Source organism: Pogona vitticeps, chromosome 5, assembly GCF_051106095.1.
Source record: "Pogona vitticeps strain Pit_001003342236 chromosome 5, PviZW2.1, whole genome shotgun sequence".
NCBI classification, from domain to species: Eukaryota; Metazoa; Chordata; class Lepidosauria; order Squamata; family Agamidae; genus Pogona; species Pogona vitticeps.
The window spans coordinates 160,349,061-160,363,323 of record NC_135787.1 but is presented as its reverse complement, the minus strand read 5'-3'; the positions used below and the strand labels follow the sequence as shown (position 1 = coordinate 160,363,323).

Genomic DNA, 14,263 nt, shown 5'->3' with positions numbered 1-14,263 from the left:
GGAACATTTCAAAAATGCTGTTTATAACACTGCCTTGTCCACATTTGGCAAGAAGACCAAAATGATGTCAGACTGGTTTGAAGCCCATTCGGAGGAGTTGATGCCAATCATTGAGGATAAGAGAAGAGCTCTAGCAGCATACAAAGCCTGTCCTAGTGAGTACAGTACAACTTGCAGGCTCTTTGAGTTGCTCATAGCAGAGTCCAACAGGCTCCTAGGAGATGTTCCAACTATTATTAGCTTCAGCTTTGCTCTCAGATACAGATAGCAGTGGCCACAGGTAAATCTAAATCTGTCATCAGTAATTTCAGGATTCCGGTGCTTGTTAACGGTGGTTTAATGGCAGGCTATGCTGGTTATTAGTGGCCATGCCGTGGGACTTTGGGAATTGTAGTCCAAAGAACAACGCTTTCTCATCTCCACTTAGATTGTGGGCCATATGGGAAGTTGGAGCCCAACAGTCGGCAGGTCCAGAGCTTCTTCACCCCTGTAAAGTGGCCATAACTTATTGTAGCTTAATTGGCTGTCCTTGACGATGAGTCTACAGATTCTGGAAGATTTTTTTTCTGCTTTTGTTCACCAGCAGGCTCAGAATGTACTAACTAGCTGTTTCCCTGCAACTGTCATAATCTTTCCAGCTCTTTTTATCTATGCCGGCTTCAGAGGTCAGTCTTTTCAATGGAGCTTCTAGCTCTTGCTGATTGAAAGCTGAATATTAAACAGCCCTACTATGCTGAAACAGGATGGTCCAGTTATTGTATTTCACCAACTCTGGAGCAGTGGGAATTTGATTCATTTTGGAGTTAATCTATTACCCTTTGGCAAGCTTTCAAGATAGTCCCACACTGTAATTGCACAATATGAAGAGAATAAGGAGGGAGAGTTCAATTTATTCCATTAACATTTTAAAAATACTTTAATTATGCTAAAAATTGAAAATGTTTAATGTAAAAAGGACCTTGACTTTATCTGGTCTTCTCATTCAGTCTGTAGATTTCTACTGTTTTTCTGATTTATTCTGTATCATTCTTCATAGCTACCCTGTGGCAGAAGGAGAGAGAGAGAATTGTCTCCTTTCTTAGCCTAAGCTACTGTGGTTCTTGCTTTACCCTGGTCCTTTGTCTAGCACTTGATAGGATAATAGAGACAAGTATATTTGCTTACTTAATTACTTAACTTTCTTACTTATTTAAGGTCTAAAAGCACAAGTCTATTCATCAGAATACAAATCTGTCTTTATGGATAGCATGTAATACTACTCCATTTGGTCACCATCAATGCATTTGTTAAGTCACTAGCCGGTTAATAGCCTAGAAGAATCGTCAGTTGAAATTTCATCAATGAAAATTAATGGTTTAGACCTAAAGATTATCTGTTGGTCATTTCCCACTTCTCTGTGGGTCTGAATGGGATCCCCGTTCAGAGGTTAGAGGCAGTGACATCCTCCAGATGAAGAAGAGGGGCAGTGGAACAAGAACGAGGAGAGGCACTTTGCTCACCTTTGTCATGGGGCCTTGATCTAGTATGAATTGGTTTTCATGTGCCCAGCAAGTGGTTCTGGATCAGACTGTGCTCCTTGGCCCACAACAAATGCATCCATCAAGGTAATTTAGGGAGAGGGTTATCCCTGTGGTACAGTTATCATACCTGTCTGTATCTGCTAGTTCAGCACAATTCTGGATCGAGAGCTAGAAAACTAGAGCTGCTTATTTTGTTCTCAAATGTAAGAAGGAGAAAAATCCAGACGTTTTCTCCCTGCTGGATAAGAGTATGGCAGTTTTGGCAGATCTTTTTGATTTTAGGACTTTTTGCATGGGGAAAAAAGGGAATGTATTTTACTTTATTTTATTTTATATACTGCCCAGTTAGTGAATTAGCACTATTCTTGGTGGTGTACTACAAGCAAAACCCCACAACCATCACCCACTTCATTCCCATAATAACGTAATAAGATAATCAAAATGGCACTATACAGCAAACCTAAAATTCAAACATTAAAATTAACATAATTGGAGGGCATGATGTTCTTAAAGGCTACTTCATATAATTCTGTCTTTTCTTGAATATGGAGAGATGGAGCAATGTTTTTGTGCCAGCTGGAATGTTTTTCTTATGCAGCTGCTGGAAAAACAAAGAAACATCCACCTTGTTTTTCCCCTCTGAATAATCTTGCAACCATTGACAATTCTTTCAGCATGTTGAGACATCCTTTTTGTGGATCTTTGCAAATATTCGTTACCTTCTAAAACTCTACCTCTGAGGAGTTAACATTGTGACTATAGCTTTTGAAGCATTTCCACTATGGAGAGTAAAAGGAGAAAATTGTCTCAATGGATCATATTTTTAAAAAAGTCCTCATGTAAAAAAGGGCAAACAGAAATAATTTGTCTTTGAGTTGGGTCTGACAGAGCATTTCTCAGAAAACCAGAGAAATCAGTGTCAGAACAAGCATTCATTTGATATATGTAACCTGACAAATAACAACATTCTTAACACACATATTATGCTTGCTGCCAAATTCTTCCAGACATGGAGTTGGACATGAAACGAGAGTTCCTCTTGAAGCAGAAAATTGTTCTGATATCACAGTCAGTCTTGCTAGGGCCATCTTGGGTTGCTGGGTCTACACATTCCCAGGTCTCTAGATAAGGAGAAAAGGCACAGGATGAGCAGTCCTGCAGGGTGAGAGCGTTTGATTTTTGTACCTGAAGTGGCTTTACATTCTGGTGCCTGTCTCTGCCCACCTCCAGTTGATGCCACGGAGCTGAAAGTGGACACAGCACAAATGTGTGTCTTTTGGCTAACTCAACATTGGACATGGAAAAGCTATGAGTAATGGAAAGAGGACTGGACAGAGAGCTGGTGGGTCCATGCATTTGGACTCATCATGCAGTTTGCAGCCTAGGAGGGAGTGGAGGGCCTTCTGCCGAAATCAGCTAGCCCTTCTCTCAAATCTTTCCTGCCACACCTCTGTGATATCACACATGCTGTCTCTGGTCCTAGGTTTTGGCCCTGAAATCCCAGAGAATGGGATGTTGATGATGGTCTTTATTGGCCTAAGCCTAAGGAACAGTGTTAGCTTTGGTGGGCTTCATCTCTGTCCCTGATGAAACTGGAAGAGGAAGGACTGAGGCATTCAAAAGGAAAACTGAAGGAAAGCAAGCAAATCCACATCAGGTATTGGCTTATATTCATCTCACATAAAACGATAATTAATGCTGCCTGTATTTTCTTATCATGAATGCAGGATTAAAATGACTATCAGGAAGGAAAAGATGGAAGAAAAGCTTAATCTCATTTCAGAAAAAAAAGAAAGAATGAATTTGGAAGTATTGGCTTAAGGCGCTAGAATGGCCATCCATTTAAGGTGTTCTGTTTATTTGCAGTTTAGAAGAGGCATTTACAATTTATTGTCTGGGGAGGAAAAGGAGTTTCTGCCTCATTATAAGACATCAGAACTCTTCAGAAAGTGAGCACTGAGTGAGTTTCATTTTCCTTCATCATTTTATGGTGTGGTGAAATGCAATTAGGAGACCTGTTCCTGCTTCACCAGAGCTTGGAAACGTTACTTTTGGGGACCACAATTCCCAGAAATCCTGGTTGACATGGTCAGCAGATTTGTTGGCTAGAAGATTCTAGGGACTCTAAGCCAGCTCCCATCTGTATCTAATATCGAAGCATGAAATCTATCAATTTCCTGTCTGTCTTTTTGTTGTAAGGGTTCACCTATAAGTCTGTACATCACAGGGGCTCTTGCCTCTCCCGTCAAAATTTACATTTCTATACGTGTTTTTAAATGTAGGTTCTCAAAATAAAATATGCATAGTTAATGTATTTTATCTCCAAATGTATATTTTGAAATATATATAGTATTTCTGGTCCATTTTTGAGCCACATTTGGGTTGGAATATTGGAAGAGTGCAGAAAAAAAAAAAGTTCCTGAATAATTGGATTTTGACCTGCATATTAAAGTGAGAGAGGCCATTCAGATTATTTTCTATCACTGAAATTTTTGTCACAAAAGCAACCAACAGTCCTGTTGCACCTTAAATACGAATGCATTTATAATAGTTGGAGCTTTTGGACAATGCATTTATTAGAGCCCACTTCATCAGATGCATTAAAGTTATCTAGAATTTTAAGTACTGTACATAAACACATTTATGGGGGTGGGATTGTAGACAGCAAGGTAGAGGGAAATCCACTTGAAATATTTTGCGACATATTTTATTGTGCAGTCCTCATTTAATCTTTCCAGATGTGGTCCCTCAAGCATTTCAGTTGAAGTATCATTATGACGATCTTCCAGAGGAATCTTTTTATGGACTTGGGTCTGTCTGTATTTCAATCATCCCTCTTCCAAACAAGGAAAAATATTTTCTCAGAATACATGTTATTGTGGTCTACTCTGTCAAGTAGGAAATGACTTACCGTATAACAGCCCTAAAAATATGTTCAAAATAAGTGAGATATTTAAAGAATAGTTTTACCAGTGCCATCATCCTCCCATAAGTTCTCATGGCCAAGTGGAGATTCACATCCAGGTTTCCTGAGTCCTAGTCTACCAGTCTATCCACTATCCCACACTGTATATCCACTATATATGAAATATTGCAGCACTGATGCAAACAGGTCATGTAAGGACATACATTTTGAATACATTGATGCTTAATTTTCTTTTCTATTCTACTTGGTTTTCTGACTCCCTTTTAATATTTTGTTCCATACAATCTGATCTCTAGTCCTTTTATTATTTGAAATGCAAGACACGCGCACACATGTAGTTGCCATGGAGTTACTGAAGTGAGTTCATATGTATCCTAATATAACAACTTCAGGGATAATATGCAAAGGCTTTTCTTGTTTGACATGGATTTTTTCAGCCTGAACAACCATGTACATAAAGTCTGAGTGTTTGGGAGCAGGACAGAGACAGACTGCTGATAGATCTGCATAGTCTAAAGACAGCAACATAAAGTGACAATTGGTCGTATGTGTGAATGAGCTGTCTTAGTTCATCTGAGGTAGCTCCAAGTACTTCTTTTCAAAGGAAGACACTTCCAGTGTTCAACTGCCAGTCCTCTTTCTGAATGTTCCAAAATCAAGTGATATGTGTCTATGTGTGAACTAATGTTTTGGTGTGAAGAGAGAATTAATATGGTTAGGGAGAAAGCTTGAGAGAAACAGATGAATGCTGGGGTGGAAGAAACGCCCAAGGCTCTAGATACATAATCTGTCTGTCTAGTTCAGCCTTCCTTTACCCTGGACCACTATAAGTTTTGAACTTCCATCACCTCGACCATTGGGGGGCAATCTGAGGCTGATGAGAGTTGTGTTCCAAAACACCTGGAAGGTAACAGAACTGCGAAAGATGATCTAACAGCAGCCAAATTCTACAAGGAGAGTGTATGAACATGTTGAATGATGTGTCAATAACTCAGATGGAAATTATGACTTCCCATCAATAGGTTTCTGGATATGGGCCAGCGTGAATCCTATAGATTAATTGACTTAATGAGTGTAGAGGAACCTGTGCTCTTTGTTTAGACTCTAAATGGTAGAAAGAAGGAAAGCTGGGGGGGGAATGGAGTTACTCTGAATAAAAAAGCAGAAATTAGGTCCTAATCATATTGATTTAGGTAATGGTCTTTCAAATCATGTGTGAAGTGAGGAATTGAAGGCTAAATCATTTGTAATACCCATTATATATTGTTTTTGCATTTTATTAGAAGGTTGTAAGGTTTCCTTCCCTATTTGAATTACTGTCCTTTGCGATTTGGACTATATAAAATAAATTATGGGGATGAATTCCTTGACTTTGGAACTAAAGTGATTTTCCACTCATCCATAATGAGCATTTCTCCAACTTTCCTTGCACCCATGATACTGGTTCTGTGCCCAGGGGTCCACATAATGCAAACAAACAAACAAACGAATAAAGCCAGAACAATCTTAGAACAACTGGAGACAGCACCAGCGAGTGGTCAGCTCCTTTGGGCGACACATCTTTGAGAAATCCCTCTATTGGTGCTTTTTGGTGCCTTGGACTTGCTTATATGTATCATTTCGTTTACAATGCATAGGTTTTTGCACAGGTCTGTATTGTTGTGGTTTTTGAAATGCAAAATCTTTTAAAGTTAACTGTGTTTGTGATCATTGTCGTTGAGTCGTTTAGTCGTTTAGTCTTCTGTGTTTGCGATAGTCACTTTGAAAAGGTAGCCCTGCACTAGCAGACACAAAGAGGATGTGGGCAGTGTCTCGTTGGTCTTTCAGACGCAAGCACACAGACTGCTTCTGACAACAGACATAAAGAGAAGGGAAAGATGTCTTTCTCTAGTCTGCTGCCTTCTGGTGGCTGGACAACATCAGGCTTACTCTTCAGTATCCTTTCCCTTATGTTCTGATGCGTTTGATGCTGAGCGGATGTGTGTGAATGAGAGTACGTCTATCCACCACTGCGTGCTCTGTGTCTCACTTCTCCGTTGAATTCACCAGAGCCTGCTGCTGGCTGCCCCTACAGTCCCAACCAAACCTAATAATTGATGCAGTAATCCTCTGGATTCCCTCATTAGCAGCAGCTAATGGCTGGTGTGTTAGGCAGGAACACCCAGAGCAGGACCAATTCAATTAAGTCTCTAATAAAGCCATTGTAAACTACAGTAATGATGGAGTTCAAAGTAGGGATTACTGAAATGGTTTGCAATGGTTTGTGACAGCAGCCGAGCCATCCTTCTCTTTCCTGGTAATTGAGTGCTATGGGGCTGAATGACTTGCCTGGAAATTCTGTCACTGGTTGTCTGGGAGAGTAATTTGCTTGGCTCGTGTGTCAAGAAAGGTCAATGAGGTTGGAATTCTCATGTGGATCCTTCATAATTGTTGCTGTTTATTCTATGCTGTGATTCTCAAAATGTGTTTGGTGGCTCTGTTTCCCTGCCAGCAATTGGCTGAGCTGCAGAGTTACATCACAGAATGTTCATCTCCATTCCAGCTATTGAGGGACTGAAGCTGTCAGAGAGAGAATGAATGCATCCTGGCTTTCCAGAGAATAGCAGAGCCTGGCCTTTGGGCTCTGGGATTCCTGTTCCACAGGCCGCTAGCTATGCAAGACGTTCTGTGGGGCACGTTGAGGGCTCAAAGCTGAATAGAAAAATGGTAAAATATTACTACTGCTGCTGCTGCTGCTGCTGCTGCTGCTGCTGCTGCTGCTGCTGCTGCTGCTACTACTACTACTACTACTACTACTACTACTACTACTACTGATGATGACGATGACGACGATGACGACGATGATGACGATGACGATGACGATGATGATGATGATGATGATGATGATGATGATGATGATGATGATGACAGGAAATCTAGAGAGAGGATGATTAAAGGAAGGAGACAGATTAGGGAGCTGAAGGAAAAATAACAGAAACTCAAGGAAAATAATGAAATGAGGAAAATCAGATGTTATTATCATTATTATTATTTATTTGATTTGTACCCCGCCTATCTGGACCAATGGACCACTCTAGGCGGCTGTGAAGGAACAAAGTGGAGAAGGCACACCTTTGGAAAGCCCTGTATTTGAAAACATTTGTAGATGAACATTTGAAAATGTCTGTGCAGAAATGACTGTACAAAACTGGGAATCTATAATTTCAAAGGAAACACTGTCTTATAATTTTCTCCACAGAGAGAGAGAGAGAGAGAGACAGAGAGAGACAGAGAGAGACAGAGAGAGACAAATGGATATAGCTGATAACACATATGAGAGAGAAAGAATTTGTTAATATGATCCCCCAAATCAGTGCTACTGAAAAAAATTTGCTGGTCTCCATGTGTATTAATTGGCTTTGAAGAAAATGCCAGGAGAGAGAAGTAGTATAAGAAAGTGCTTCTACTAAATTACACCTCTGGAGACTGTCACTTGGAATCTAGACAACTGGGGACTGAGAGCACCAGTTCGCTCTTTCTAGGTGTCAGTCACCACCTCCAGTTTCTGTCTCCTTTTGGTTCTCCCCACTTCCTTTCTCCTTTGTTCATTTAATTCTTGCTTATAATAAAGACCGTAAGGGCATTCAAATGCAAATAACAGAGTGCTAGAGAGGGAGGGAACGAAGGATGATTCTTGAAGGGGAATATGTTAACACCCTCCTCCTTGCTTTCCAGATTTTATTCTAAAACCTACTTCTTGTGGGGAGGGGGGTGAGTGGAATAGAAAGATTGCATTGCTTTGCAGCATGAAGGTCTGTAAAACAGGCATCATCTACCATATTTGGAGGGTGAGAGGAGGTCATTGGAAATGAGTTTTGGCAATGGGCAAATATCATTTTAACAGAGCCTGAACAAATGGTACACTGGAGCAGACCAGTGTGTTGCTTGAGGCAAAGGACAAGACAGGAGCCATTCCATATACAGAAGAAAACTGGACAGAGAACTGCACGCCACCTCAACACCAGTAATAGCGAATTGCCTTCCACCACTCTTGAAGAGAGCAGCCTAAGTTGCAGGGTGCAGGACAGGTGACTGTGGGGCACAGAAAGCTCTGTCCATCAAGATGAAGAAATGGCCAGAGGCCTCGGGAGAAAAGGAGGATCTCCCCCTGCTACCCCCATTAACTGCCAGTTCTGCTTCCATTAGCGGCTAACTGAGGTGATTCCCTCCTTCTGCCTAGGAGTGGGGGAGGTCCTTCCGGACACTCTTTTGGGTGTGTGAGGGAACTGGAAGCCAGGTAGCAAAACAGGACTAAGGATCTGCTTTGAGATGTATTGTTGTGTTGAGCAGTGCCCAGTGTAGAGCAGTGGAGAGAGCGATGGACTAAGGAAGCCTAAATTCAAATCCCTGCTCTGGCATAGAAACTCATTGGGGGTGTGGAATTGGAGAAACCACTCTTTAAATATCTCACTTACCTTGAAAGCTCTATTAGGGTCACTATAAGTCGGTTCCAAATCGACAGCACAAAACAACAACAACAACAACTAGCCCTAATAGACCTTCATTAGAGATGGGTGGGAATTTTGTTTCAGGTTGTGTGTGTGAGGTTGAAAATTTTGGAAGGAATAATTCAACACACATGCTCACACAGAAAAATTCCCAGTCTTTTGGGGATGGAACAACTACTGGGTGATTTTTAAAGTCCTGTCAATTTTTGATGTTTTGACCACGTAGGGAATCTTCTGGGATCCCCATGAAAATAGAGAGACTTCCCAGAGCAGTAGCTGGAAGAAGTGTCATGGACTGATTTAATTTCCTCCCCCACCTCACTGATTTCCTGCACAAGACTGACAGTCCTGTGCAACCTATGTAGTATATTATCCTCCACAAGATTTTCTTCTGTTGCTCTTGACAATTTCAGGCTCCTATACTAGTCAGTTTCAAATAGTTGTGTTACCCTGCGGTATTGAGGAGAGGTGCTGAGGAGAGGACTAAGAATGGCATCAATTTATGTGCACTATCTAAGGAATACATGAAGATTTTGTGGATGGACTGTCTGGAACATCCCAGCGGGCAGAAGAAAACAGACAGAAAATCACACAGAAAGCTGTGGGGCTGAAAAACATCCGGATTCGCAACCCTGCCATCTCTGCCTGTTTTAATAGCTATGCCATGCTTATTTGTTCCATATTATCTCCATGTTCCCGTGCAATAGCACTTCTTTATTGTGCAATTTTTAGTCTCTTTTCCACAACTGTATATAATTGATAGGATTCTGGTGGAGCTGGATCATGGCTGTAAGCAAAGAGAAGGAAGGATAACATGCAATTGTTACGAATACAGATTAATAAAAGAGTGGGGGCACACTTGAAAGCATGACATTTATCCAAACGTGAAATAAAATATTGTGGCTGAACATCAGGAGGTGCCATTCAGAATCTGTGGATTACAAATCTGGGATTTCCACTGTAGTGGCAGCTTCCTTTCTGAACAAGAAGCTAGGATGAGAGTGAAGCCTCTGGCAGGCCACAATGCCTTCCCAGCTAGGCCTTTTCTCCAGCTGAGCAAAATTCAGGTGTTTTCAGGTATGGGGGCGTCAGATGAACTCCCAGAATGGAGACGTTTGGGTTTTGTATTCCAAAAAAATCAAGTGGCGCATCCAGGAAAGCTGAATGAATGGATCTTGGTAGGAAGAATCTTTTTTTGGACCAGAAAGAATAATCTCTGGCCATATAATTAGATTGTAGGAATTGCTGCCCTCCCACTACAACTCTTTCAAACTCTTGTAACAAAGAGATGTGTGTTGTGCTATCACTTGCTTCCAGATCAGAGCTGGGAAACAGCTAATAGAAAATAACTAATTACTTGCAATTACTTTCTTTCCTCAACAACAAAGATATAATGATGTTACATTATGATTTTAACATAACAAGAGATAGGCATCACTTTCTTTGGAGTATAGCTGTACTTTTCATTACTTTGATAGTTATGGGATGTGGTCCCACTAAAATGCAAAAGAGAAATAACACATGGTTGATGGACCAATTCTTGCTGTTTGTCATGGTACCATCTAGTCCTCTGTTGCAGGCATTTTGAGATGATGGGATGGATTAGAGGATAGTGTGCTGTAGCATTTAGATGCTGTTGTCTTTCAAAGGGACTGCTTTAGTTCTTGAAATAAATGAAAGCAAAATGTTGCTTCTAAGCAATTCAAAAGATAACAGTCAGCTTTATTGACTGTAAATTAATGTAAGGAGTTTTGAAGTGTAGTAGTAACTATTTGGGTGCATGGGGGCTGTCACTGTAACTGTAACTAATGGCTTGGTAGACTGGCCAAGCTCAGTACCAGACAGTTCTTAGTGATTACAATCAAAATATCTTGTGCAGCTATTATGTCTTGTTCACTTTCTCAAGCTTCTCTGTAAAAAGGAAAAAGCAACAGTTGGGACATGGGAAGGTTATAAGAGGAAGGTGACAACAGGACCCCTCCTAATTCCCCCCCCCCCCCAGTGTGGTAGGGTACCTGCTAAATCAGCAGGAAGGACCCATGTCATAGAATTATAGAAAAGTGAAGTTGGAAGGGGCCTACAAGGCCATCAAGTCCAACCCCCTGCTCAATGCAGGAATACAATCAAAGCATATCTGCCAGGTGCTTATCTATGTTTTTCTTGAATGCCTCCAGTGTTGGAGCAATCACCAGCTCCCGAGGTAACTGGTTCCACTGTCATACTGCTCTAACAGTTAGGAAGTTTTTCCTGATATTCAACCAATATCTGGCTTCCTTGTGCCCATTGTTGTGTGTCCTGCACTCTGGGATGATCAAGAACAGATCTTGCCCCTCCTCTGTATGACAGGCTTTCAAATATGTGAAAAGTGATGTCATATCACCCTGTCTTCTTTTCTCAAGGCCAAACATGCCCAATTCTTAGTGATCAACTCTAGTATCTGAGGCCAATTTTATTCCCCTCAGGTGGTGGTGGTGGTGGGCAGACATACCACAAAACATGCTAATCAGCACAAAACATTTAACCAGAAATGGCTTGATACCCACCTCCAGTTTTGGAAAAGGAGCATATGGAGGTGTTACACAGTACAGTGGAGTCATATGACCTATTTTAAACGTAACTGTCCATAAACTACTATTCCCATTTCTTTGCCCTAAAATAAGGGAACTGGGGAAAATTGGGGGATACAAAAGCAGCCCAGGATCAGCTCTGGCTGGTGAAGAGGCAGCTGCCACTGAACAGAAGGATTATGTGCAGCAGTTAGTTTGCGGCAGTGGGGCTTTAAAGATGGGAAATAGGTGCTCATGCTGCTATTCCCATTATCCTCTTGTCGACATTTATAGCTTGTCTGGATCTGATCCACAATACCCACCTACAGTATAGATAGGTTTACAGTGTACCTAGACTATAGATCAGTGCCTCTCAGCCTTGAGTCCCCCAATGTTTTTGGATTAAATCTCCCAGAAACCTTTACCACTAGTGGTGCTGGTCAGGATTTCTGGGAGCGGTAGTTCAAGAGCATCTGGTGAGCCAAGATTGGGAACCACTACTATACATGGCTGAAGAGGACAATGCATATCTGTGCTTTAGAGACAAAGCAGTTACAGTATACAACTTCTCGAACACACAGGGACTAAAATTTTTCTGAAGCTTGTGCCTGAGGTGCTTTTACAAGCCCAAATCCAAAAGTAAGTCAAGACACACAAGGGGGCTGGCAACTGGGATACCATGTTTTGCTGAAGTCTCATTCTGCTTGCATCTCATTTGGGAAAATCCTATTTATTTTGGCACACATTTGCTGGTATTCATGTCCCTCTGGCACTTCAGTTCATCTTTCCCCTTCCCTCTATCCGATACCTTTTGTTACTGCTGGGAGAAGCTGTGTGAGTGGAAGTGATTTCCGCAGTACTGTAGTTCTGACGGTAGCCATTTTGTTTCCCCTGTAAAACAGTGGTTGTTGAGTTATTTGTTTAGTTTATATAGTTTATGGTGGAAAAAAAAGAAAGTAGTGACTGAAACACAATAAAATGTAAACAAAAACAACAACCCACCAACAAACAAAAGCCAAACAGCTCCCATAGGTAGCTGTGCTTGTTTCAGGGATGCCCTTGAAAGATGCCCTGAAATTCTTGGAAAATGGCAGACTCCACAAGCAAAACCTACTTCCTCCATCTGCTGCTGCTGCCAGCAAAATACAGAATACAGCAAGCAAGCAATGATGGGAGGGAGGGAGGGAAAAGTCAAATGGAAGCTCCTTCTGCCTCTGAAGATATGTCCCCTCCCCAGAAATCAGCAGAAATGGGAGATGTATTCTCAAAGGCTTTCACGGCCAGGATCTGATGGATGTTGTGGGTTTTTTGGGCTCTTTGGCCATATTCTGAAGGTTGTTCTTCCTAACATTTCGCCAGTCTCTGTGGCCGGCATCTCCAGAGGACAGGGGTCAGACTAGAGCACAGGAGTTCTGACTCCTGTCCTCTGAAGATACCGGCCACAGTGACTGGCGAAACGTTAGGAAGAACAACCTTCAGAACATGGCCAAAGAGCCCAAAAAAACCACAACAACCATCAGGAATGGGAGACCTTAGTGGAACAATAGTCTAAGAGTACTCCAATATTCCTCCTTGGCAATAATTTTAAAGCAACAATTATACTGTTCTAAAAGTAAGTACTGAGATTCCCCCTCCCTCCTTTAGATATAAATTATTTCTATGAAAAATTATCTAGGGGGTTCATTCCACACCCCCATATTAGAAGCATGTATTTAATTTTGTGAAAAAAAGTTAGGGCTGTGATCCTAAATCCATTCACTAGGAAAAAAATATGCTTATTGAAGTTAGACTTACTCCTGAGTAAAGACATCATCATCATCATCATCGTCGTTGTCGTTGTTGTTGTCGTTGTTGTTGTTGTTGTCGTTGTCGTTGTTGTTGTTGTTGTTGTTGTTATTATTATTATTATTATTATTATTATTATTATTATTATTATTATTATTATTATTATTATTATTATTATTATTATTATTATTTAATGCTGATGAAAAGGGCCAGATAAGGCAACAGAACAGTCTAGACAGCTTAGAAACCTGCAGACGTCTTTGCCAACATCATGTTCTCAATACACTCCTGTCTCCTTAAATAAAGCAAGCAGAAGCCCATGTTGTCAGTTGTAACAATGGAATGATTTTTATTGTTCTCAGACTCTTTTGATTCTGCTGCTCAGTTAAAATGTAGCAATTTCAAGACTCCTCACATTAATCTAGAGTCAATTTCCAAGTTAATGTAAAAGCTTGCATCTGAATATAGGCAGCTGTGAACTATGAACCTGCTTTATATGAAGTCACATTGTTGGCCCATCAAGTCCTCAACCTGGCAGAGGTCTTGTCAGTTGTTCTGCCACAGATATTTCAAATGGAAAAGCCAGTAAGTGGACTCTGAGCATCACTCATGGAAGTCAACAGCAAGCAAAAATATGACTTTCTTTTAAATTAATTGTTAAAATTGTAAGTTCTTTGATTTTATATTTCTCTGTTTTATCTATGTAAATTGTGTATATTTTAAATTGTTTCTATTTGTATGTTGTGAGCCGCCCAGAGTAGACCATGTCTAGATGGGCGGCATATAAATGCAATAAAATAAATAAATAAATAAATAAATAAATAAATAAATAAATAAATAAATAAATAAATAAATAAATAAATAAATAAATAGACAGAGAAGCCCTGCTGCTTTTCCCCCCAGTTACTGATCAGAGATATTGAGGGAAAGAGACATGGCTGTAATTAGGGAATGGCAACTAGGGCTTTGCCTCAGGCCACCAAAATCTTGAGGGTGCTA

General features: G+C 40.7%; 1 protein-coding gene across 1 annotated transcript in view; it reads left to right on the top strand.

The window, feature by feature from the left end:
• Nucleotides 1-14,263, top strand: part of GRIN2B (glutamate ionotropic receptor NMDA type subunit 2B) — a 572,475-nt gene that overhangs the window by 472,941 nt on the left and 85,271 nt on the right. The gene's annotated exons all lie outside the window — the stretch shown is intronic.